The sequence below is a fragment of the Budorcas taxicolor genome, chromosome 21 (genome assembly GCF_023091745.1).
Source record: "Budorcas taxicolor isolate Tak-1 chromosome 21, Takin1.1, whole genome shotgun sequence".
NCBI classification, from domain to species: Eukaryota; Metazoa; Chordata; class Mammalia; order Artiodactyla; family Bovidae; genus Budorcas; species Budorcas taxicolor.
In genome coordinates this window covers 41,885,382-41,913,130 of record NC_068930.1, presented here as the reverse complement: position 1 = coordinate 41,913,130, position 27,749 = coordinate 41,885,382, and positions in this window count along the sequence as shown.

The window sequence follows — 27,749 nt, the reverse complement described above, 5'->3', positions numbered from 1 at the left end:
ATAAATGTCAACAATTTGCATAAAAGCTCAACTTTAAAGATTTAGTACTATGTACAAATGAAGATAAAAATAAGCACAAACAGAAGCATTGCATTTTAATATAGGTATCCATTATCTAATGTTTATATAATGGAAGCCAAATGACTTCATTATTATCTGTGCTATTACACTGAATACTAAATGAACTCATCATACAGACATACTTGCTTTAAAAACTATTACAGCCCCATCAATGACAAGGGAAACATATATATGCAAACTTCTTTACATGACTAATTTGATTTTTGTGTTAACTGCTAATGTATTATTAATCAACAGTTCATTATACTTTTAGATAACCTTAGTTTGTTTGTGCTTTTATTTGTACACAACTCATTTCTGTAATATCTTACTCTATAAAATTTTATTCCTATTTAAACAATATTATCTTTAGGTAATGAGTACATATATGCAAAAATCAGATGGAAGAATATGGAAATAGTTAAATTATTTTTATATCTAAATCTCAACAAATGCAATAATTTTGGCACAAAGACTTTTTTCCATTAACTATTTTCAAAATAAAATGATTGTGCTCTAGTTTAGACTATATATTTATATCAAAGTAGTCCTTTGAATATATTCAGCTTATCCTTTCAATTTTTATTGTTCTGAATTGGTTTCATGGATGCGAATTTAATTTGCTTGTTTTCATTTGTTAGCCCATACCCCAAATGAAATACTTAAAGTGGATTTAGGTGAGATGATATCTGAAAAATAATCAATAGTGAGTCAAACACTGTAAAGTTGCTTTAAAAACACATAGAATGAAAACAGACATTTTTATAAGCCAGTGAATGAAAGATGTTGATGCTTATGAGAAACAGCATATTTGTTATGAGAGAATCTAGAATTCAAAACAAGCTGGTGTTAATATGGAAAGACGAATGACTAGTAAAGAAAACCAAAAATGTTTTTTGATCCTTCAGTCAGGCAATCAGAGATATTCACTAGAATTCCATACCATTTGTGTATAAGAACTGTTCATTTAAAATCTCTAATTTAGAATTGGATATTGTTTTGATGTATTATAAGCCCTTAAGTCTCTAAAAACACGATGGATTACTGGAACACATATGATTGGTCTTAAATATGGTAAATTTAGCAATATAAATTCCTTCATAGCATCATCTCAGATCACTGTTTCCCAAACCTTACATGTCAATACACCGCTGAGACATGAAACACTTATCAACATACTACAGTGACAGAGAGTGGCACTCACAGAAAATAGAAGCAAGCTTCGGAACTCTGGTCACCAATGGCACATGGAACTCATTCTCAGCACTGGCTAGAAAATTCTGCATTAGAAATATATTTTATATTACATGCAGTGATTCTTATTTTGCATCAAGACAAATGGATTATTAGTTAAGCATACTTCCATACGAAATTACAGGTAGAGTCCAATGAATACGTCTTATGAAAACATTTCAATAGATACTGCTGCTGCTGCTACTAGCTATTATTTATTTAATGCTTGATAAAAGTAGGCACTACTCTAAGTTTTTTGTTTGTGTTAAATAATATAATGCTTATTGCAACTCTATGGGGCTGGAACTCTGATCTCCATTTGAGACATAAGGAAGCTATGGCCTAGAGCCATAGCTCTAGCATGGACAAAGCAAGGTTTCATGTGTTTGTCCAAAAGTACATGCTAAAAAGGAACTAGAGGTTTAAACCCTGACAGCCTGATTCTAGAACTTCTATTCTTGACCATTGTCATTTTAAAAATTATTTTTCAATTCACTAATAGAAGTCAAAATTAATATCAAGTAATTTATAACCTTTTGAATTCTAAAGGATATCTTGCGAAAAGATTTGCAGATTTGAAAATTTACAAAATCTATTTAAATACATGGATTTTAATTTTCCACTTGATTCAGGAGAATAAGACCATACTTAATTAACCAAAAGAGAAGAAATATTGATTCTTATTTTATTTTCATATAGGAAAATAGTTAAGACTTAACTAAAATTAGTTTCTATGTTCCTAATTTATAGATGATAATTTTCCACTTATACAATGTTTATATTACTATCTTTCTACAGGTATTATAAAGTATATTTGTTTCCCTAGAAAATATTACTTTTATAAGAAACATAGTAGAATATTGGATAGTATTCTTTGTTGAATTTGATATTATATTCTATTGGAAACATATCTTGTTACAAGCTCATCAGTCATTCATCAGTCTAAATATTTTCTTGCATAAAATGTACTTTTATGTGAATGTCCTGGCAAAACTGTGAATGTAACAGATGTTTCAAAAGTTCAGTTAAAATAATCCCAACATTTAAGCAGTATTTTCAGTAAAAAGTTATTGTAATTTTTACGTATTTTGCAACTACAAAGAATTAGAATAAATAGGATGTTTGGCAGTGAATCTTGATCAATTTTTAACAGCTTCTCTGCTCCCAAATATAACCAAAATAGGGCTATAGATATTTCAATTTGAACCAAGTTGATTTCCCTGTGGTTAAGCTCCAGTCACTGAAAACTTCTGCCTAACAAGGTATTTTTTTTTTTTTTTCTTTCTTTATGGGAAGATACACTTTTATGTACTTCATTCACGGAGTTCGATTTCATGTATGGAATATTCATTCAAAATAATAAATAACTGCCTTGTTGAGCTTAGAAAAAACAAAACAAATCTAAAAGGTATAAACTTTTTATTCAAACAAATTTACAGCTATATCCCACCAACTCATTGGCAACAGTGATGTCTACAGCTTGTTTTGGAAGTCTTGGATGCCACCAGATGGTGCTCTTACAGAGCCAAATAGAGAAGCATACACTACAAAATTAAAAATAAATAAATAAACAATGACTCTTTGGACTAGAAAAGCCATTATCTTTCTCTCACATATTCAGGGAATTCCAAGATGTCCAATAATCTATGACTGAAATCACACTTCATGATCTGAAAATTTTGGTCTCATAAAAAATCAAAATAGCAATAACTGAACATCAAGTGTTTGTAAATTAGCAGGATTCTTGAGATATATATATATTTCTCTAGATAGCCTGTAAATAATAATTCAAATGTTAAATACTATCATTACATATTATTTTTAAAAGTATTAACATGTCTACAAAAATTTATCATAATGTTAAATATATCAGATGCTCATTATAAATTATGGCACATATGAATATATATGCATTTATCTAAATGCTCATTTATTATTATAAATGAAAATGTATAATACATAGACTTGAAATGCACCTATAGCAAATTAGTTCAATTCAGTTGCTCAGTCGTGTCCGACTCTTTGTGACCCCATGAACTGCGGCATGCCAGGCCTGCCTGTCCATCACCAACTGCGAGAGTTTACCCAAACTCATGTCCATTGAGTCGGTGATGCCATCCAACCATCTCATCCTCTGTCGTCCCCTTCTCCTCCTGCCTTCAATCTTTCCCAACAACAGGGTATTTTCAAATGAGTCAGCTCTTTGCATCAGGTGGTCAAAATACTGGAGTTTGAGCTTTAACATCAGTCCTTCCAATGAACACCCAGGACCGATTTCCCTTAGGATGGACTGGTTGGATCTCCTTGCAAGTCCAAGGGACTCTCAAGAGTCTTCTCCAACACCACAGTTCAAAAGCATCAATTCTTCCTCACTCAGCCCTCTTTATAGTCCAACTCTCACATCCATACATGACTACTGGGAAAACCATAGCCTTGACTAGATGGACCTGCTTTTTAATATGCTATCTAGGTTGGTCATAACTTTCCTTCCAAGGAGCAAGCGTCTTTTAATTTCATGGCTACAATCACCATCTGCAGTGGTTCTGGAGCCCAGAAAAATAAATTCAGCCATTGTTTCCACTGTTTCCCCATCTATTAGCCATGAAGTGATGAGACTGGATGCTATGATCTTAGTTTTATGAACACTGAGTTTTAAGCCAACTTTTTCACTCTCCTCTTTCACCTTTATCAAGAGGCTCTTTAGTTCTTCTTCACTGTCTGCCATAAGGGTAGTGTCTTCTACATATCTGAATTTATTGATATTTCTCCTGGCAATCTTGATTCTAGGTTGTGCTTCCTCCAGCCCAGGTTTTCTCATGATGTACTCTGCATAGAAGTTAAATAAGCAGAGTGACAATATACAGCCTTGACGTGCTCCTTTTCCTATTTGGAACCAGTCTGTTGTTCCAGTCCAGTTCTAACTGTTGCTTCCTGGCCTGCATACAGGTTTCTCAAGAGGCAGGTCAGGTGGTCTGGTATTCCCTTCTCTTTCAGAATTTTCCACAGTTTATTGTGATCCACACAGTCAAAGGCTTTGGCATAGTCAATAAAGCAGAGATAGGTTTTTAACAGATATCAAAATAATAAGTAGCTGTGTTCACCCAAAGCATTGATTGATAACAACAGGGATACTCAAAGTTTCTCCATTTGAAACAGCAGTACGTATTTGATGAAAACAAATTACTGAGAAAAAAAACGAAATAATTATTTACTAATCTGAAGCATAGAGAAACAGGACATGCCTAACATTTGTTAGGTATTCCTCTTTAGAGATTCAGGATAAGAGAGTCATCGTATTTTTCCTTCAAAACCAACCTGACCATTGGCACTTTTCACCAAGAATCCATTAAAATTAAAATTAAAATCCATTTTTAAAAATCCATGCATTCTTTGCCTTCATTAGTTTCGATGATTCCAATCTCTGGTAATTTAGAGTTTTGTACAATACCTTAGAACCATAAAACAGTAAAAATGGAGGCCAGCACTTATCATCTGCTGTGTTTAAATCCACATATCTGTTGATTTGGGGCAAGTCATTATATGTCTCTAAGCCTTAGATTTATCCTCTATAAGATATGATAACTAAATAGTACCTGTGTTATAGTGTTATTTTTTTTTTCCTTGAGGATAAAATAAATGGGTATACTCAGGTGTGTACACATATGTTCCTTGAACAATGTGTTTAGCATAAAATGTGCTTTTAAATGCTAGCTATTATCATCATCATTCTGGTTGCTGTTGTGAATTGGCACACGACAAAATAATAAAATATAGACAATTCAAGGAGTTCTTGTTTACAAATTATGTTGCTTTAAAGATTTCTGCTATTAAATGATTACGACATTATCATTTAAACAACAAACATATAAATATCCCATCAATATTAGATAAGTAAATATCATTATAATGCTGAATAGTAGTTTTGTTTCATTTTTTAATATTTTTATGCATAGGGGTTGTAAGCTCTAGTAAAACAAGTAATATCTAAAAACACAGTATCATAGTTACTGTTTTTAGTGCCATTTTTAATGATCTTGGAAAAAAGCACAAAAATTTCAGTCTTTATGATTCACAAAAACCAAGTCTGATGATCTATAATAGATTCTGTCTTTAAATGTAGGCAGAATGCCTATATTACTTCATATTCTCCTTCAAAACCTTTCACCATCTACCCTTTATTTTCATAGACAACTTGTTACATTCAATTCAAAATATGTACTGAGTTAACCATATCTTTTTTTATTCTTGATTTTAGGTAGATAACAGATATCAAAATGTTGTGCTTGAAAGTTGCAGTCCATTGGTTTGCAGAGAGTTAGACATGACTTAGTGACCGAACAACAATACATATGTGTGTGCGTGTGTGTGTGCACGCACGTGTGTGTGTGCTTAGTTGCTCAATTGTGTCCAACTCTTTGTAAGCACATGGACTCCAGCCTGCAAGGGTCCTCTGTCCATGAAAATTTCCAGGCAAGAATACTGGAGTGAATTGCCATTTTCTACTCCAGGGAATCTTCCCCACCCACGGATCAGAATCTCCTGCATTGGCAGGTGGATTCTTTACCACTAGCAACATCTGGGAAGCCTATCTATCTATCTATCATCTATCTATCTATCTATCTATATATGGCTGTGTCCAGCTTTTTGTGATCGTATGGACTCCTAGCCTGCCCAGCTCCTCTGTCCATGGGATTCTTCAGGCAAGAATACTGGAGTGGGTTTCCATGCCCTTCTCCATATATATGTGTAATACTTATATGTATATATATATAAAAATATAAATATATATGATGTTATATATTTTTATTTCAATAATTTAACAAAATTTAAATTACTGAAATAAATTATTATGCATACTTTTTCATAGAATATTTTTTTAAAATATCCTGGATGTAAATATAACTACATCTCAAGATCTTCATTTGTGTTTTTTAATAGCATCAGTATGGAAAAACTATGATTAGCAAAAACTCACTCAGTTGCTGAAAGTAAAAACTCAAAGACAGCCTCCCTTTAAATTGCAGCCTCCATCTTAAAAGATACTTGCTGTCTGGGTCATAAAACTTCAGAAAAAACTCTGAAGATTTATCAGAGCCTATATTTTAAACTTTATCTCTTATCCAAAGTATTAGCAAAATGGTTAAGAGTTAGAATAAGTGACTAGAGTGTGTCTTTTTCCTCTGAATTATTTATTTATTCTTTGGTTTTTCCCCAGTGGAGGTGATAATAAGCAAATGGCAGGAAGCCAGGGATGTGTTAATGTGAAGGAAATGGGAGATGCTAATGCTCAAAAGGTAAAGAAGAGAGATAAATATAAAGACAGTGAATTAAGTTTCTAAAAATTAGAATATTTGCAAATACAGGATGAAATACTATTTTATTGTATTAGAATTAGGACATTATAGAAATTTAACTATTAAAAACAATTTAGCTATGAATTATTTTCTGTACTTGGCTAAATTACAAGCCTTTCAAAAACATTTCCTCCTTTATGCTTATATTGTTGTCCTTTATCTTCTGAAAAGACTGTCCCTGATTTCTGGCTTCATCCAGTTTTTCTCTTCCCCTATATTGCTCTCCTATATTTCTCTTTCCCACCAACACATTCAGTGTGTAAACTACACTCCATTTTTTTCAAAAACTACTCAACGGTACCAACTATTCATCTTCCTTTCTTTTGAATAATTATGGCTTAGTAAGTAATATGGGATATTTGCTATGCCATATGGATACTATGGATACAATTTTAGCATATGGATAGTATACAATTAATTTCCTTTGCTATTACTTCAGGTCTATCAGTCTTTGCTTCCCAAACACTCACCACTTAAGACCAAAGACGTGACTATATTGCTTCTATATGCAGGCCTCTCTGTCCTCCCCTGACCTTATTCAGTGAAGATTGTACAGTAGACATGTTCAAATGCATAACATAATGGATCTGAGTACCATACACACGGAATTTAAATTCCTCTCAATATGTACAAAATATTTTTTTTTCCATTCAGGCTTTAAGAAATGCATGGATAGAGGGGAAACATGATATGAGATGTCTCCAAATAAATGGCAAAGAAGATAACTTGCTCATGTTATTTCACAGTTTGTTTTGACAACTGCTAAATGAGAAACATCCTTAAAAATGTTCTAACAGGTAAACAAAATTTGAGTTTCACTCTTGAAATTTTGTGATGGATACTCAGAAAATTAGGGTGAAGACAGAGAACTAGAGTTGAATGTTTTATTATAAACAAACAAGATTTATTTACAGGAGTGAAAACCTACAGAGGTGAAATGAATGAGAAAAAGAGAAAAAATGTATCATAATCTTATTGTTTGGAAAGAGATTATGATAATGAGAGTAGTGGGTGAAGAAGAAAGGAAGGCTGGAAAAATTCACGCTATGATTTACATATTCTTTAATGCTTTTTGGGAAAGATAAGTAAACAGAAAATTGAGAATTATTTCCATGATCATGGATGCCAACACTGTATTTCTTTTAATATTCTTTTGTATAAGTTTATCATAGACTTAAACTTATCATATGAAGTTTATCATAGACACTAGCCCCACAGGATCCTGGATATTACTTGAATTACATATAAAAATTAGTGTAATTTATAATGCAATTTATACATTTCAAGCTAACTGATAATTACATTACCTAACAAGCTCTTTCCTGGATAAATTGCACTATACTGTTAGGCAAGTTACCTAGAAGATGAGTATGGAATTTCAAAAAATGATAGTTGATATTAAAGGCTATATTAGGATTTAACTTCATTTTCTCTTTATGTTAAGCAGAGAAATTTACTGAACTTCAGAATTCAATAGTTTTACTATAAATTATACTATAGCAACCCATTATTCTTGGATTGCCAAATATTTCCTATGCATATTTATTAGATAGCCTTACTGAAGAGAGAGATAAAGTAGTAAAAATTCACTTTAATACTAAAAGAAACTGACACAATAGAGGTAAAATTAATAGTATATTTTTTCCTAAGAAGATGTGATACATTTAGATGATAGGGCATAGCCATCTATTTTAAAAATTATTTTCCTATTCAGTTAAAAATATAAATAAAGGGCATCACAACCTCCACATTTCTGGTATGATCAGATATTAAACAATGTAATAACCAGCTTCTTTGGTAACATTTCAGTTGCTAAGTCATATCTGACTCTTTGTGACACCATGGTCTATAGCTTATCAGGCTCACCTGACCTCTACTATTTTCCAGAGACTGCTCAAATTCATGTCCATTGAGTTGGTGATGCTAGCTAACCATTTCATCCTCTACTGCCTCCTTCTCCTTCTGGCTTCAGTCTTTCTTAGCATCAGGGTCTTTTCTATTGAACTGACTCTTCACATCAGGTGGCCAAAGTATTGGAGTTTCAGCTTCAGCATCAGTCTTTCCAATGAATCTTCAGTGTTGATTTCCTTTAGGATTGACTGGTTTGATCTCCTTGCAGTCCAAGGGACTCTCAAGAAGCTTCTCCAACACATTTCAAAAGCATCAATTCTTTGGTGCTCAGCCTTCTTTTTGGTTCAACTCTCAAATTCACAGAAAACTAATGGAAAAACCATAGCTTTGGCTATATGGACTTTTGTCGGCAACGTGATGTCTGCTTTTTAATGCAGTCAAGGTTTGTCATAGTTTTCCTTCTAAGGAGCAAGCATCTTTTAATTTCATGGCTGCAGTCACTATCAGCAGTGATTTTGGAGCCCAAGAAAATAAAGTCTGTTATTGCTTCCATGCTTCCTGTTCTATTTGCCATGAAGTGGTTGGTCTGGATGCTATGATTTTACTTTTTTGAAAGATGAGTTTCCTGCCAGGTTTTTTATTCTGTTTCACCCTCATCAAGAAACTTTAGCTCCTCTTCACTTTGTGCCATTAGAGTGCTAGCATCTGCATATCTGAGGTTGTTGAGATTTCTCCCAGCAATCTTGATTACAGCTAGTGATTAATCCAGTTCATCAGTTCACATATAATGTACTCTGCATAGAAGTTAAATAAGCAGAGTGACAACATACAGCATTGTCATTTTCCTTTCCAAATTTAGAACCAGTCCATTGTTCTATGCCCAGTTCTAACTGTTGCTTCTTCACCTTCATACAGGTTTCTTAGGAGACAGGTAAGGTTGTCTAGTATTTCCATCTCTTTAAGAATTTTCCAGTTTGTTTTGATCCACACAGTCAAAGGCTCTAGCATAGTCAATGAAGCAGAAATAGATGTTTTTCTAGAACTCCCTTGCTTTCTCTATCATTCAACTAATGATCTCTGCCTCCTCTGCCTCTTGGAAATCCAGCTTGTACATCTGGAAGTTCTCAGTTCACATACTGCTGAAGTCTAACTTGATAGTTTTTAGCATAATCTTACTAGCCCATGAAATGAGCACACTTATATGGCAGTTTGAATACTTTTAGGTATTGCCTTCTTGGGATTGGAGTGGAAAGTTTTCCAATCCTATGGCCTCTGCTGAGTTTTCCAAATTTGCTGGCATATTAAGTGTAGCACTTTAACAAGATCATCTTTTAGGATTTGAAATAGCTCAGCTAGAATTCCATCACCTTCTCTAGCTTTGTTCACAGTATGCTTCCTAAGGCCCTCTTGACTTCACAATCCAGGACCTCTGGCTCTACTTGAACAACCACATCATCATGATTATCTGGGTCATTAAGACTTTTTTGGTATAGTTCTTCTGTGTATCTTGCTACCTCTTCTTAATCTCCTCTGCTTCTGTTAGGTCCTAGCTATTTCTGTCCTTTATGGTGCCCATCCTTGTAGAAATGCTCCCTTGGATCTCCAATTTTCTCCAAGAGACCTTTCTCAGTCTAATATTTCCCCCTACTTCTTTGTATTATTCAAGAAGGCTTTCTTATATATCCTTGCTATTTTCTGGAACTCTGCATTCAGTTGGTTATATTTTTCCGTTTCTCCTTGTCTTTTGCTTCTCTGCTTTTCTCATCTATTTGTAAAGCCTCCTCAGACGCCCACTTTGTCTTCATGCATCTCATTTTCTTTGGGATGGTTTTGGTCACTGCCTCCTGTGTAGTGCTGTGAATCTCCATCCATAATTCTTCAAGCACTCTATCTGCCAGATCTAGTCTCTTGAATCTATTTGTCACCTCCACTGTATAACCGTAAGGGATTTGATTTAGGTCATACCTGAATGACCTAGTGGTTTTCTCTACTTTCTTCAATTTAAGCCTGAATTTTGCAACAAGGAGCTCATGATCTGAGCCATAGTCAGCTTTAGGTCTTGTTTGTGCTGAGCTTCTCCATCCATGGTTGCAAAGACTATAACCAATCTGATTTCAGTACCAGCCATCTGCTGATCTCCATGTGCATCATCTCTTGAATTGTTGGAAAAGGGTGTTTGCTATGACCAGCATGTTCTTCTGACAAAACTATTTGCCTTTGTTCTACTTCATTTTATACTCCAAAGTCAAACCTGCCTGTTATTCTGGGTATCTCTTGACTTCCTACTTTTGCATTTCAATCCCCTATGATGAAAAGGACATCTATTTTTGGTGTTAGTTTTAGAAGGTCCAGTAGGTCTTCAGAGAATTGGTAAAATTCAGCTTCTTTAGCAGCAGTGCTGGGGCTTAGACTTGGATTTACTGTGATGTTGGTTTGCCTTGGAAATGAACTGAGATCATTCTGTTGTTTTTGAGACTGCACCAAATACTGCATTTCAGACTCTCTTGTTGACTATGAGGGCTACTCCATTTATTCTAAGTGATTCTTGCCCACATTGGTAGATATAATGGTCTTCTGAATTAAATTTGCCCTATTCCATCCATTTTAGTTCACTGTTTCCTAAGATGTTGCTGTTCCATCTTGTCAACTCCCGCTTGATTACATCCAATGTACCTTGATTCATGGACCCAACTTTCAAGGTTCCTATGTGATATTCTTCTTCTTTATAGCATCAGACTTTACTTTCACCATTGTACACATCCACAATTCAGCGTCCTTTCTGCTTTGTCCCAGACACTTCATTCTTTCTAGAGCTGTTAGTAATTGCCCTCCACTCTTCCCTAGCAGGGTTTCCCTAGTGGCTCAGACAGTGAAGAATCTGCCTGCAATGCAGGAGACCCAGGTTTGATTCCTGGGTTGGGATGATCCCTTGGGGAAGGGAATAGATACCCACTCTTGCCTGGATAATTCCATGAACAGAGGAGCCTGGCTTGCTACAGTCCATGTGGTCACAAAGAGTCAGACATGACTGAGTGACTAACACTTTCACTCACATCCTTAGTAGCATATTGGTCATCTTCCAACCTGGGGGCTTTGTCTTGTGGATTCTCTAGGCAAGAATACTGGACTGGGTTGCCATTTTATCCTCCAGTGGATATTTTGTTAGAACTGTTTGCTATAGCCCATCTGTCTTGGGTGGCCCTGCACAGCACAGTTCATAGCTTCATTGTGTTACACAAGCCCCTTTGCACAAGACTCTGTTCCATGAAGGGGTCTTTGGTGATAAGTCAGTCTATTTGTTAATATACTCAAAGACTCTAAATAAATAGATAAACACTTAGGTCTATTCAATCTCAAGAAAAGACTGTCTCACTATCATATTAATTTTTAGCTATTTTCAAGGGAAAAAATGGTCAATTGCATTATGATCAGCAATCTTGTAAGTGGATCAAGCTTAGAATTTGGCTTGTGAGTTATAATCTGTGTGTTCTGTCTATCTATCTATCTATCCATCCTAATTCACAGCAATGATTAAATGAAGTTTATCTGACTCTAACCATAAATTAAGTTCTCCCCTGATTTAGTCAAGCAAAAAATTATGTACAAGTTAATATAGTGATATTTTCATACTAACATAAATTACAAATAAACTGGTCAAGATAGGGACACCTAAAGAAACTATTTCTAAGTTTTAATTTTTCATTTCACTAAAATAAGCATTTTAAAAATAATATTGATCAGGAACAACATTAATAAAGCTTCAAATTATTTATGAAAAGTAATACTTTGATCATTTTCCTCAAAACATGTGTGAACAATCAATGAGAAATATGAAAAAGAAGGAAATTAAATGCAAGTCTTTCATTCAGTGCAATCAATCTGAAGACAATCAAATCAACCCTTCAGAAGTTTGCTCTTGATGACTTTCTGTATTATTTTACACTGACTTTACCTCCTCCTTCACATATAGGCAATTCAACTTTACAGAAAGGTGGGCACAGCCAGCCATCAGCTCAGAAATGGAAAATTGTAATAACTATATTTTCAGACGTAATTCACAGGTTAAACCTGGTGGGAATTGCTTTCTCCTGTATGGACTTTTAAGGAAGATGCATTCCACAAAATAGTTGTGCATTCTTTTCTTTTTTTTTTCCTGAAGATTATTGGATGTTCTGAGATGCAGATTATGATACAGGTAATGCTACAGCTTACTATCAAATTAACTCTGGATTTCAACAGCAATCTGTTGATATAGATTGACTCCCATGTCATTTTTTTTTTTTTTCTCTTTTGGTTGGGAAATACAATCTTTAATGGCTGAATGAATTTCTCTCCGCACATTGACTAATAGTAAATCTTTTTAGATCTCATTCAGCTTTATCATTCCCTCTGGCAGTTTAGTTGTTGGCCTAGATTTATTGAGGTCCAACAGAATGCAATTGAAACCTCCCTTTGAAATAAAGTTCCTGGCATGAAGGAAAAAAAAAAAATCCATAAAAAGCTTCATCCTTGGGATAGCAACTTTTATAACGCAGAACTGATCTGAATAGTTCTTAGATGTTGGCCTCATAGTTTACATTGCATTATTGGATATGAACTTTGAACTCTGAGTCTCTTCTCTTCCTTTTTATTTTTCTTTTACTAGGACATGCACACATATTCTTGCTTACCACACAAAAATAAATTCAATCTTAAGTTAAATATAAAAAACCTCTCTAGCATTTCTCTCTTCCCTATAAAACTCAACAAAGCAATAATAGGAAATCAGTAATATCAGTAATCTGCTTTTAAGCAGTAAAGTACTTTCTTCATGTTCCATTTATTCTCACATATATATTGGAATGTTTCTTTAAGATTAAGTATAAATGGGGGAGACCAAAATTAAGTAATAACTTCATCAAACTCTCACTAGTCTCTTGAAATAATTATGCTTATTTTATGAGTTTTGTACAATAAGGACTTCTTAAAAGTGTAGGACTTCACTGTGGCCTAGCCCTTCTCTTGAATGAAATTAAAATCCAAACAATGAGCAATATGCAAACAACATAATTCTAAAACAATACCTGGATACAAGCCACAGCTCTGACTGTGTCAATTTCCTTTGCTAATGAAGTTTTCTAGTTTTACTTTCTGTTTATATTTTTTAATTTCCCAAAGGAAATCTCAACTATGACTTTGATATGTACCACTCTATGGAAACTACTCTTGTGTTTGGAGCTGAACTGGTGGAGAAAGAGTACAGAGTGTCTGCATTTCTGATTTCTTGACACATTCTTTATTCGTATTACCATATGTAACAAATTTCGTATTACAATAAGTGAATTTACTCTTCTTAGCATAAGGAGAATGGATTTCTAAGGGAGGCAAACAGACTGTATCTGTGGGGGAAAAAAAGACTCTGAGATCAGAATCAACTCTCATCATCATACCTCAGAGCTATAACACAAAGAGAACTTGCCTCCGTCTTACAAAGACATTCTGAATCATGGTTCTTAACTTCTGTTTCATGAAATTCCAAAAGATTTTCAATTACAGTTCAGAATACCTGAGCAGTTTGTTGGGAAAAACAATTATATACCATATTTATTTTGTTAACTTCTGCAATCATAAAAATAGGCAATTATTAGCATTAATTAATGATTATGATTAGCACATTTATTATTAAATATAGTTAATAAATAATTATTATTAGTATTAATAGCACCAGTGACTTAGACAACAAGTAAAATGTAGAGATATTTCATATCACTCTGGTAGTTGTAAATTTGTGAATATTATTAACATTTACCTTTATTATTACTTCAAACTTTGGTAAGTGAACTGTTGTTTGATTGTGTCATTTATTTCTTTATAAAATACAAATATATTACCATATTGCAAACTCTTAAAAATATTTTGATGATGTATATCTGAGCTTTCTTTGCAATCATTTGCTTTCCTTTATACATGTATTTTGTATAGGTTTTTACAGCACCTTTAGGTTCAAAGCAAAATTCAACACAAAGTATACAGAATGCCCATATACTCCTTGCTGTGATACACACACACTGCCTCTCCCACTTACCAACATTCTGCATCAAAGTGGTACTTTTGTTATCTATATTAAAAATCATGTAACCCGAGCAAAATATATCAACTATAATAGGAACTTTTTGAGACAATTGGTAAAATTTAAACATAGGTATTAGATGATGATAGTTTAGATAGATATAACAATGCTACTGTTAAGTTGGGGGCTATACTGTCTGTTAGTGACACAAAAATATTTACATACGAAGTGATATAATGTATGGAATTTGTTTTAAAATACTGCAACCAAGAATAAATTGTAAGGTATAAGGTATGGAGTATGGGGAAGTAGGTGAAAAAAGTTGTCAAAATATTAAATAAATATTTAAAGTTGGTGGGTCATTTATATTCATTTCATCATATAGTTCTCACTACTTTTATATGTAGTTGAAAATTTTTACGATAAAAGACAAAAATGAATGAATAAAAATAAATTAAAAGCCAAAAAAATAAAAAAATAAAAAATCATTATTACTCAAATCATTATTACTTCATATTAGGGCGCACTCCTGATAGTGCATGTTTTATGGGTTTTGACAAATATAATGAAGTGCATTTATAGTTGCAGTATCATATAGCATAGTTTCATTGGTCTAAAAAATCCTCTGTGTTCTACCGATTTGTTCCTCCCTTCCTTCCTAACCTCTGGCAACCACTGATCTCCATAGTTTTGCCTTTTCCAGAATGTCATATAGTTGGAATCATATAGTATGTAATCTTTCTATATTAGCTTCTTTCACTTAGTAATAAGCATTTTACTTTTCTCCATGTCTTTTCATGCCTGAATAGCTCATTTCTTTTTAGCACTAAATAATATTCCATCATCTGGATGTACCAGAGTTTATTTGTAAACTCACTTATTGAAAGACTATTGGTCACTTCCAACTTTTGGTAATTATGATTAAGCTGTTATAAACATGTATGTGTAGGATTTTGTTTGGACATAAGTTTTAAACTTCTTTGAATAAGTATCATGCAGTATGATCATATGACAAGAGTATGTTTAGCTCTAAGAAACTGCCACATTATCTTCCAATGTTGCTGCTTCACTTTACATTCCCATTAAGAGTAAGTGAAAGTTCTTATTGCTTCACATCCTTGTCAGACCTTAAGTGAATTCAATATTTTTGGCTCTTTGTCATTCTAAAGTTGCAAAATAGTATTTTACTGTTGTTTTAATTTGTAATTTCCTAATGACAAGTGGCGGAGAAGGCAGTGGCACCCCACTCCAGTACTCTTGCCTGGAAAATCCCATGGATGGAGAAGCTTGGTAGGCTGCAGGCCATGGGGTCGCTAGGAATCGGACACGACTAAGCGACTTCACTTTCACTTTTCACTTTCATACATTGGAGAAGGAAATGACAATCCACTCCACTGTTCTTGCCTGGAGAATCCCAGGGACGGGGGAGCCTGGTGGGCTGCCGTCTATGAGGTCGCACAGAGTCGGACATGACTGAAGCGACTGAGCAGCAGCAGCAGCAATGACATGTGGGCTTCCCATGCTGTACTAGTGGTAAAGAACCTGCCTGTCAAAACAGGAGGTGCTGGAGATGTGGGTTCGATCCCTGGGTCAGGAAGATCACTTGGAGGAAGGCATGGCAATCAACTCCAGTATTCTTGCCTGGAGAATCCATGGACAGAGGTGCATGGCAGACTTCAGTGCATAGGGTCCACAGGAGTCAGACACAACTGAGTGACTCAGCATAGCACAGCATAATGACATTTGATGTTGAGTCTCTTCTCATATGTTATTGATTATCTTTGTATCTTCCTTGCTGAGGTGTCTGTTCACGTATTTTGCCCACTTTTTAATCAAGTTGTTCATTTTATTTTATTGTTGAGGTATACATGTTCTGTATATATTTTAGATAACAGTCCTTAATCAGATAAGTCTTTTGCAGATTTTTCTCCGAAATTTTTGCATGTCTTATTCTTTTCACAGTGACTTTGTTACATAGCAGTTTTTAAACCTAATTGAGTTTAGCAATTATTTCTTTCATAGAACATGCCTCTGGGATTGATTGATAGATGGTAATAAAATGTCATTGTCATATTCAAGATTTTCTAAGGTTTGTCCTATGTTATCTTCTAGGACTTTTACAGTTTTCTGTTTTGCATTTAGGCTTATGATCATTTTAACAACATTTCTGTGTATAAGACCTGTGTCTGCATTCACTTTTTTTTTTTTTCATGGATGTTAGTCGTTCTAGATCCATTTGTTGAAGATTATTCTCCATTATATTTTGTTCTAGTGTCAAAGTCAGTTGACTGTATTTCTTGGGGTCTGTTTCTTGGCTCTCTATTTGGTCCCATTCATTTGTTTGTCTATTCTTTCCAATAGACAAGTGAAAAACGATACCACACTGTCCTGATTACTCTAATCTTACAGTAAGTCTTTAAGTTGGGTAATTAGCATAAGTCACCTGACTTTGTTCTCCTTCAACTATGTCAGTTAATCTGGGTCTGTTGCTGTTGCATATAAATTTTATAAACATATCTCTGATATTCATAAAGTAATTTACAGGGTTTTTATTGGGATACAATGGAATTAAGAGATCAATTTGGAAAAAAACTAAAATATTATTATATTGAGTTTTCCTGAAAATGAACATAGAATATCTATTTATTTGGTTCTTCTTTGAATTATTTAATTAGGGTTATCAGTTCATTTCAGTTCGGTCGCTCAGTCGTGTCTGACTCCTTGCAACCCCATGAACTGCAGCACACCAGGCCTCCCTGTCCATCACCAACTCCTGAAGTCCACTCAAAACCATGTCCATAGAGTCGGTGATGCCATCCAGCCATCTCACCCTCTGTTGTCCCCTTCTCCTCCTGCCCCCAATCCCTCCCAGCATCAGAGTCTTTTCCAATGAGTCAACTCATCGCATGAGGTGGTCAAAGTACTGGGGTTTCAGCTTTAGCATCATTCCTTCCAATGAACACCCAGGATTGATCTCCTTTAGAATGGACTGGTTGGATCTCCTTGCAGTCCAAGGGACTCTCAAGAGTCTTCTCCAACACCACAGTTCAAAAGCATCAATTCTTCGGCACTAAGCTTTCTTCACAGTCCAACTCTCACATCCATACATGACCACTGGAAAAACCATAGCCCTGACTAGACAGACCTTTGATGGCAAAGTAATGTCCCTGCTTTTTAATATACTATCTAGGTCGGTCATAACTTTTCTTCCAAGGAGTAAACGTCTTTTAATTTCATGGCTGCAGTCACCGTTTGCAGTGATTTTGGAGCCCCCAAAACTAAAGTCTGACACTGTTTCCAATGTTTCCACATCTACTTGCCATGAAGTGATGGGACCGGATGCCATGATATTAGTTTTCTGAATGTTGACCTTTAAGCCAACTTTTTCACTCTCCTCTTTGACTTTCATCAGGAAGCTTTTTAGTTCCTTTTCACTTTCTGCCATAAGGGTGGTGTCATCTGCATATCTGAGGTTATTGATATTTCTCCCAGCAATCTTGATTCCAGCTTGTGCTTCTTCCAGCTCAGCATTTCTCAAGATGTACTCTGCATAGAAGTTAAATAAGCAGGGTGACAATATACAGCCTTGATATACTCCTTTTCCTATTTGGAACCAGTCTGTTGTTCCATGTCCAGATATAACTGTTGCTTCCTGACCTGCATACAAGTTTCTCAAGCAGAAGGTCAGGTGGTCTGGTATTCCCATCTTTCAGAATTTTCCACAGTTTATTGTGATCCACACAGTCAAAGGCTTTGACTTAGTCAATAAAGCAGAAATTATCTTGCTTTTTCCATGATCTAGCGGAGGTTGGCAATTTTACCTCTGGTTCCTCTGTCTTTTCTAAAACCAGCTTGAATATCTGGAATTTCACAGTTCATCTATTGCTGAAGCCTGGCTTGGAGAATTTTGAGCATTACTTTACTAGTGTGTGAGTTGAGTGCAATTGTGCAGTAGTTTGAGCATTCTTTGGCATTGCCTTTCTTTGGGATTGGAATGAAAACTGACCTTTTCCAGTCCTGTGGCCACTGCTGAGTTTTCCAAATTTGCTGGCATAGTGAGTGCAGCACTTTCACAGCATCATCTCTCAGGATTTGAAATAGCTCCACTGGAATTCCATCACCTCAATGAGCTTAGTTTGTAGTGATGTTTTCTAAGGCCCACTTGACTTCACATTCTAGGATGTCTGGTGAGTGATCACACAATCATGATTATATGGGTCATGAAGATCTTTTTGTACAGTTCTTCTGTGTGTTCTTGCCACCTCTTCTTAATATCTTCTGCTTCTGTTAGGTCTATATCATAGTTTTCCTCATTTAGATCTTTTACATATTTTGTTAGATTTATACCTTTTTGTTTCACTTTCTTCAAAGTTTTCACCTGTTTCACTTTTTTTGATGCTACATAAATGGTAATGTGTTTTTAATTTTAAATTCTATTGTTGTTACCGGTCTACAGGAAAACAATTGGCTTTGGTAAATTAACCTTATATCCTAAAACTTTGTTATTATGACTTATTAGTTCTGATAGTTTTGTTTTGTTTCTGATTCCTGATTTTCTACAGATAATCTAAAAGAAGTTTTATTTTTTCCTTTCCTCATATATGTACACATTGTTTTCTTATCTTATTGCATTATCTAGAACTTTCACTATGCCTATACATTTTGCATTTGAAAAACATTCTGAGAAGACATCTGTAGGCTTTATCAGATTCTCAGTGGTCTTCAGCAAACACATGGACAGACACATTGTTAAGAACTACCATTCTGAAGCAAATCCTGCTGGAGACTGGATCACTTGCCTTTGCTGTGACCTCAGGCAGCAAGATGGAATATGCAATTTCTGTTTAAAATTAGGTGTTTTGGTTAGGGCAACTGACTAAATCTATATCATCTAAGTACTACATTGTAAAGAAGGAAAAATGAGACTTGGAGGGCTCTTTTGTTTGTTTGTTTTCATTTTGTTTGAGGTGTGTGATTTGTAAACTGTGTGTTAAAGATACTATTGTAAAGTTAGAAAGCTATCTCTTAATATTTCATAGATTCCAGGGAAACTCCATGATGCTCAAGATCTATCTGACACTGTATGAACACTTACTTCAGATAGTTCACATTTTGAACATTAGATCACACTGCTTCCTTTTGAAGACATCATATGTTTTAAAAGTTGGATTTCTGGAGTTAATTGTAAGAAAAAGCAAGTACTAAGCAAAAGACAACCCTAAACAGAAAATAAGAGTGGTATTAAATAATCTAAGTCTAAGCTTTAAGAAGGGCTTCCCAGGTGGCGCAGTGGTAAAGACTCTGCCTGCCAGTGCAGGAGATGGAGGAGATGCAGGTTGGATCCTTATGTTGAAAAGATTACCTGGAGAAGGAAATAGTTACTCCCTTCAGTATCCTTGCCTGAAATATCCTATGAACAGACGACTCTGGTAGGCTACAGTTCATGGGGTCACAAACAGTCAGACACGACTGAGCACGAGTAAGCTTTAAAAACCATGTAGTACCAACAGATACACACATCATCTTATTAACTGTCTAAATTAAAATTTTTTAATTAAAATTTTAATTTTAAAATAATTTTCAATTTAAAATTAAATTAAAAGATTAAAATGTTATTAATCTTTAAATTTTATGTCCATTATCTATCAAGCAGATACTATTAGGATAAAAATACTTGATATGTTTTCTATACCTGTTCTCCTTAATAAATAAAAATTTAAATATCATGATTATCTATATATTTATCTATCTTTCTATTATCTTTTAACCTATTTATTGCATATGAGCACTGTGAAAAATTTCTAAGACTCTAATGTCACTGCAAACTGAGAAATTTCATGTATGTCTGCATTAGGTTTTATACTAGGAAAGCATAATTGGCACTATGGAAAAAGATTACAAATTAGAAAAATAATATAACAATTTCATGCATATTTTCTTTATAAGTGACATAATTTTTCTTAAGTGACTTCCATAGAATACCAGGGGTATACACAATATAATTTTAAAACTGTGAGTTTTCTAATTACATGAGAAACCAAATTTTGCTAAGGTGGCATTATATTGTAGAGAAAATATTTTGGAGACAGCAAAGCTTGAAGGGTGTAAATTTAACAGTAAGAAAAATAGCTAGTTGCCTATTGACATTATTTGTTTGAAAAATTAATAGAAGATAAACTAAGGAAGTTTGGTAGGTGCATAAAGGAAGGACAAATATTTTAAATTAAGTGACAAAGACTAACTTGATGTAGGGAATGAAGGAAAAATGAATGCCCCCAAAGCTTTAATAACTGGGTCACTAATGATACTATAAGTTAGCTGTCAATACAACTTGGTATGGGAGAATTTCTGACTTGAAACTTTAAAACTATAAATTTAAAATTCCTGAGGACACACATCTGCAGATATCCTATTGGGAGTAACTGGAAATTAACAGTTGGTAAAATCCTGAATGTAAACAAGTAAGTAGAAGCAGATACTGGAAAAATGTGGTATTCCAACACTAAGAGAGAAAAAGTAGCAGCTAAAGACTTGAAATATATAGAGAAGGATGTGGAATAATGTAAATAACATCACAGAAACCAAGAGGGAAGAATTTTAGAGATGGAATATGTCTTCCTTATTAATCTGTTATATAGGTTTTTATTTTATTCCAGAAAATGGACATATTATTCACTGGATCTCTTTATTTCTAACTTAATCTAATATAGTTGAAGGTCATATAAGTAGAATTCAACAAGCTTTTAAACAGGTATGAGACATGGGCAGGGAACTTACATTTTTGAAGAAAGGTAAAATTAAAATTATAGTGTTTACTTCCTAAGGTTGTAAGAGTATTAGAAATGCTATATACAAGAAGTTATAAAAAAGCTTTGTACATATCATTGTAAAGATTTGCCAGGGTGGCTGCGATGACGCGCAGAGTGCAGGTGGCTGTGACAACGTGCAGAGCGTGGCCGAGAGGAGCTACCCCACATCCGAGGTCAGGGGCAGAAGTCGAGAGGACCCCACGCCTGAGAGGTGGAGGTCTAGCGGAGTTACCCCAAGTCCGAGGTCAGGGGTGGCCCAAGAGGAGCTACCCCATGTCCGAGGCCAGGGGCGCCAGAGGGCCTAGAAGAGCTATTCCACTTTCAAGGTCGGGAGGGGTGGTGATGAGTAGATACCCCTTGTCCAAGGCAAGGAGCAGCGGCTGTGCTTTGCTGGAGCAGCCGTGAAGAGATACCCCACATCCAAGGTAAAAGAAACCCAAGTAAGACAGTAGGTGTTGCAAGAGGGCAGACACACTGAAACCATAATCATAGAAAACTAGTCAATCTAATCACACTAGGACCACAGTCTTGTCTAACTCAATGAAACTAAGCCATACCCTGTAGGACCAACCAAGATGGGCGGTCATGGTGGAGAGGTCTGACACAATGTGGTCCACTGGAGAAGGGAATGGCAAACCACTTCAGTATTCTTGCCTTGAGAACCCCATGAACAGTATGAAAAGGCAAAATGATAGGATAATGAAAGAGGTACTCCTCAGGTCAGTAGGTACCCAATATGCTACTGGAGGTCACTGGAGAAATAACTCCAGAAGGAAGGGACAGAGCCAAAGCAAAAACAACAGCTAGTTGTGGTTGTAACTGGTGATAGAAGCAAAGTCTGATGCTGTAAAGAGAAATATTGCATAGGAACCTGGAATGTCAGGTCCATGAATCAAGGCAATTGGAACTGGTCAAACAGGAGATGGCAAGAGTGAACGTCGATATTCTAGGAATCAGTGAACTAAAATGGACTGGAATGGGTGAATATAACTCAGATGACCATTATATCTACTATTGTGGGCAGGAATCTCTTAGAAGAAATGGAGTAGCCATCATGGTCAACACAAGAGTCCGAAATGCAGTACTTGGATCCAATCTCAAAAACGACAGAATGAACTTTGTTCGTTTCCAAGGCAAACCATTCAATATCACAGTAATCCAAGTCTATGCCCCAACCAGTAATGCTGAAGAAGCTGAAGTTGAATGGTTCTATGAAGACCTACAAGACCTTTTAGAACTAACACACAAAAAAGATATCTTTTTCATTATAGGGGACTAGAATGCAAAAGTAGGAAGTCAAGAAACACCTGGAGTAACAGGCAAATTTGGCCTTGGAATACAGAATGAAGCAGGGCAAAGACTAATAGAGTTTTGCCAAGAGAATGCACTGGTCATAGCAAACACCCTCTTCCAACAACTCAAGAGAACACTCTACACATGGACATCAACAGATGGTCAACACCAAAATCAGATTGATTATATTCTTTGCAACCAAGATGGAGAAGCTCTATACAGTCAACAAAAACAAGACCAGGAGCTGACAGTGGCTCAGATCATGAACTCCTTATGGCCAAATTCAGAGTTAAATTGAAGAAAGTAGGGAAAACCGCTAGACCATTCAGGTATGACCTAAATCAAATCCCATATGATGATACAGTGGAAGTGAGAAATAGATTTAAGGGACTAGATCTGATAGATAGAGTGCCTGATGAACTATGGATGGAGGTTTGTGATACTGTACAGGAGACAGGGATCAAGACCATCCCCATGGAAAAGAAATGCAAAAAAGCAAAATGGCTGTCTGAAGAGGCCTTACAAATAGCTGTGAAAAGAAGAGAAGAGAAAAGCAAAGGAGAAAAGGAAAGATATAAGCATCTGAACGCAGACTTCCAAAGAACAGCAAGAAGAGATAAGAAAGCCTTCCTCAGTGATCAGTGCAAAGAAATAGAGTAAAACAACAGAATGGGAAAGACTAGAGATCTCTTCAAGAAAATCAGAGATACCAAGGGAATATTTCATGCAAAGATGGGCTCGATAAAGGACAGAAATGGAATGGACCTAACAGAAGCAGAAGATATTAAGAAGAGGTGGCAAGAATACACAGAAGAACTATACAAAAAAGATCTTCACGACCAGGATAATCACCATGGTGTCATCACTTACCTAGAGCCAGACATCCTGGAATGTAAAGTCAAGTGGGCCTTAGAAAGCATCACTATGAACAAAGCTAGTGGAGGTGATGGAATTCCAGTTAGGCTATTTCAAATCCTGAAAGATGATGCTGTGAAAGTGCTGCACTCAATATGCCAGCAAATTTGGAAAACTCAGCAGTGGCCATACTACAAATTTAACTATAAGTTCTACTTATTTTATAAAGACAAAAAAGGCACCCTTTATAAAGAGTGTTGAAACATTGTGCACCATTGAAGTAAAAATTGACAGTGGTGTGTGTGTTTATTAACAAATGTTTATTTGCTTTTCATTTTTGGCAAATATTTATTATGAGGATCATTCTCCTCAAACATAAAATGGAGATAAGAATACTCACATGAAGTAAAGATCTCACTGTTTGCAGATGACATGATACTGTTCATAGAAAACCCCAAAGATAGTATCAGAAAATTACTAGAGCTAATCAGTGAATTTAGCAAAGTTGCAGGATACAAAAGCAATACACAGAAATCACTTGTATTTCTATATACTAATAATGAAAAATCAGAAAGAGCAATTAAGAATCAGTCCCATTCACCATTGCAACATAAAGAATTAAATATTTAGGAATAAAATTACCTCAGTCTAGTCAAGGCTATGGTTTTTCCTGTGGTCATGTATGGATGTGAGAGTTGGACTGTGAAGAAAGCTGAGTGCCAAAAAAATGATTTTTTTGAACTGTGGTCTTGGAGAAGACTCAAGAGTCCCTTGGACTGCAAGGAGATCCAACCAGTCCATTCTGAAGGAGATCAGCTCTGGGATTTCTTTGGAGGGAATGATGCTAAAGCTGAAACTCCAGGACTTTGGCCACCTCATGCAAAGAGTTCACTCATGGGAAAAGACTCTGGTGCTGGGAGGGATTGGGGGCAGGAGGAGAAGGGGACGACAGAGGATGAGATGGCTGGATGGCATCACTAACTCGATGGACGTGAGTCTGAGTGAACTCTGGGAGTTGGTGATGGACAGGGAGGCCTGGCGTGCTGCGATTCATGGAGTCGCAAAGAGTCGGACATGACTGAGTGACTGAACTGACTGACTGACCTGAAGGGGACGAAAGAACTGCACACAGAAAATTATAAGACACTAATGAAAGAAATCAAAGATGACATAAACAGAGAGATATTCCACATTCCTGAGTAGGAAGAATCAATATTGTGAAAATGACTATACTACCAAATGTAATCTACAGATTCAATGCAATCCATATCAAATTATCAATGGCATTTTTCACAGAACTAAAACAAAAAATTTTATAATTCATATGGAAACACAAAAGATCCCAAATAGCCACAGCAGTCTTGAGAAAGAAGAATGGAGCTAGAGGAATCAAGCTTCTTGACTTCAGATTATACTACAAAGCTACCTACAGTCATCAAGACAGTATGGTACTGGCACAAAAACAGAAATATAGACTGATGGAACAAGATAGAAAGCCCAGAAATAAACCCATGCACCAATGGGTACCTTATTTTTTAAAAAGGAGGCAAGAATATACAATGGGCAAAGACAGCCCTTCAATAAAAGGTGCTGGGAAAACTGGATGGCTACATGTAAAATAATGAAATATAAGAACACTTCCTAACACCATTCACAAAGATAAATTCAAAATGGATTAAAACACCAAATGTAAGACTAGAAACTGTAAAACTCTTAGTGGAAAACATAGGCAGACACTTGATGACATAAATCAAAGCAAGATCCTCTATGACCCACCTCCTAGAGTAAAGGAAATAAAAACAAAAGTAAACAAGTGGCACTTGATTAAACTTAAAAGCTTTTGCACGGCAAAGGAAACTATAAGCAAGGTGAAAAATCAACCCTCAGAATGGGAGGGTTGTAAATGTAAAAGAAACAACTGACAAAGGATTCATTTCCAAAATATACAAGCAGCTCATATAACTTAGTACCAGAAAAACAAACAACCCAATCAAAAAGTGGGGGAAAAAAATCTAAACAAGCATTTCTCCAAAGAAGACATAGAGATGGCTAACAAACACATGAAAAGATGTTCAACATTGCTTATTATTAGAGAAACGCAAATCAAAACTACAATTATATATCACTTCGCACTGGTCAGAATGGCCATCATCAAAATGTCTACAAACAATAAATGCTGGAGGGGGCATGGAGAAAAGGGAATGCTCTTGCACTGTTGGTGGGAATGTAAATTGATACAGCCACTATGGAAGATGGTACGGAGATTCCTTAAAAAACTAGGAATAAAACCACCATATGACCCAGCAATGCCACTCCTAGGCATATACCCTGTTCAGTTCAGTTCAGTCGCTCAGTCATGTCCGACTCTGCAACCCCATGAATCGTAGCACGCCAGGACTCCCTGTCCAACACCAACTCCCGGAGTTCACTCAGATCCCGTCCGTCAAGTCAGTGATGCCATCCAGCCATTTCATCCTTGGTTGTCCCCTTCTCCTCCTGCCCCCAATCTCTCCCAACATCAGAGTCTTTTCCAATGAGTCAACTCTTTGCATGAGGTAGCCAAAGTACTGGAGCTTCAGCTTTAGCATCATTCCTTCCAAAGAAATCCCAGGGTTGATATCCTTCAGAATGGACTGGTTGGATCTCCTTGCAGTCCAAGGGACTCTCAAGAGTCTTCTCGAACACCACAGTTCAAATGCATCAATTCTTCAGCACTGAGCCTTCTTCACAGTCCAACTCTCACATCGTACATGACTACTGGAAAAACCATAGCCTTGACTAGACGGACCTTAGTCGGCAAAGTAATGTCTCTGCTTTTGAATATGCTCTCTAGGTTGGTCATAACTTTTCTTCCAAGGAGTAAGCATCTTTTAATTTCCTGGCTGCAATCATCATCTGCAGTGATTTTGGAGCCCCCCAAAATAAAGTCTGACACTGTTTCCACTGTTTCCCCATCTATTTCTCATGGAGTGATGGGACCAGATGCCATGATTTTCATTTTCTGAAAGTTGAGCTTTAAGCCAACATTTTCACTCTCCTCTCTCACTTTCATCAAGAGGCTTTTTAGTTTCTCTTTACTTTCAGCCATAAAGGTGGTGTCATCTGCATATCTGAGGTTATTGATATTTCTCCCGGCAATCTTGATTCCAGCTTGTGTTTCTTCCAGTCCAGCGTTTCTCATGATGCACTCTGCATAGAAGTTAACTAAGCAGGGTGACAATATACAGCCTTGACGTATTCTTTTTCCTATTTGGAACCAGTCTGTTGTTCCATGTCCAGTTCTAACTGTTGCTGCCTAACCTGCATATAGGTTTCTCCAGAGGCAGGTCAGGTGGTCTGGTATGCCCATCTCTTTCAGAATTTTCCACAGTTTCTTGTGATCCACACAGTCAAAGGCTTTGGCATAGTCAAAAAAGCAGAAAAAGATGTTTTTCTGGAACTCTCTTGCTTTTTCCATGATCCAGCGGATGTTGGCAATTTGATCTGTGGTTCCTCTGCCTTTTTGAAAACCAGCTTGAACATCAGGAAGTTCATGGTTCAGGTATTGCTGAAGCCTGTCTTGGAGAATTTTGAGCATTAATTTACTAGCGTGTGAGATGAGTGCAATTGTGTGGTAGTTTGAGTATTCTTTGGCATTGCCTTTCTTTGGGATTGGAATGAAAACTGACCTTTTCCAGTCCTGTGGCCACTGCTGAGTTTTCCAAATTTGCTGGCATATTGAGTGCAGCACTTTCACAGCATCATCTTTCAGGATTTGAAATAGACTAACTGGAATTCCATCACCTCCACTAGCTTTGTTCATAGTGATGCTTTCTAAGGCCCACTTGACTTTACATTCCAGGATGTCTGGCTCTAGATGAATGATCACACCATCGTGATTATCCGGGTCATGAAGATCCTTTTTGTACAGTTCTTCTGTGTATTCTTGCCACCTCTTCTTAATATCTTCTGCTTCTGTTAGGTCCATTCCATTTCTGTCCTTTATCGAGCCCATCTTTGCATGAAATATTCCCTTGGTATTTCTGATTTTCTTGAAGAGATCTCTAGTCTTTCCCATTCTGTTCTTTTCCTCTATTTCTTTGCACTGATCACTGAACAAGGCTTTCTTATCTCTTCTTGCTATTCTTTGGAAGTCTGCATTCAGATGCTTATTATCTTTCCTGTTTTCCTTTTCTTTTTGCTTCCCTTCTTTTCACAGCTATTTGTAAGGCCTCCTCAGACAGCCATTTTGATTTTTTGCATTTC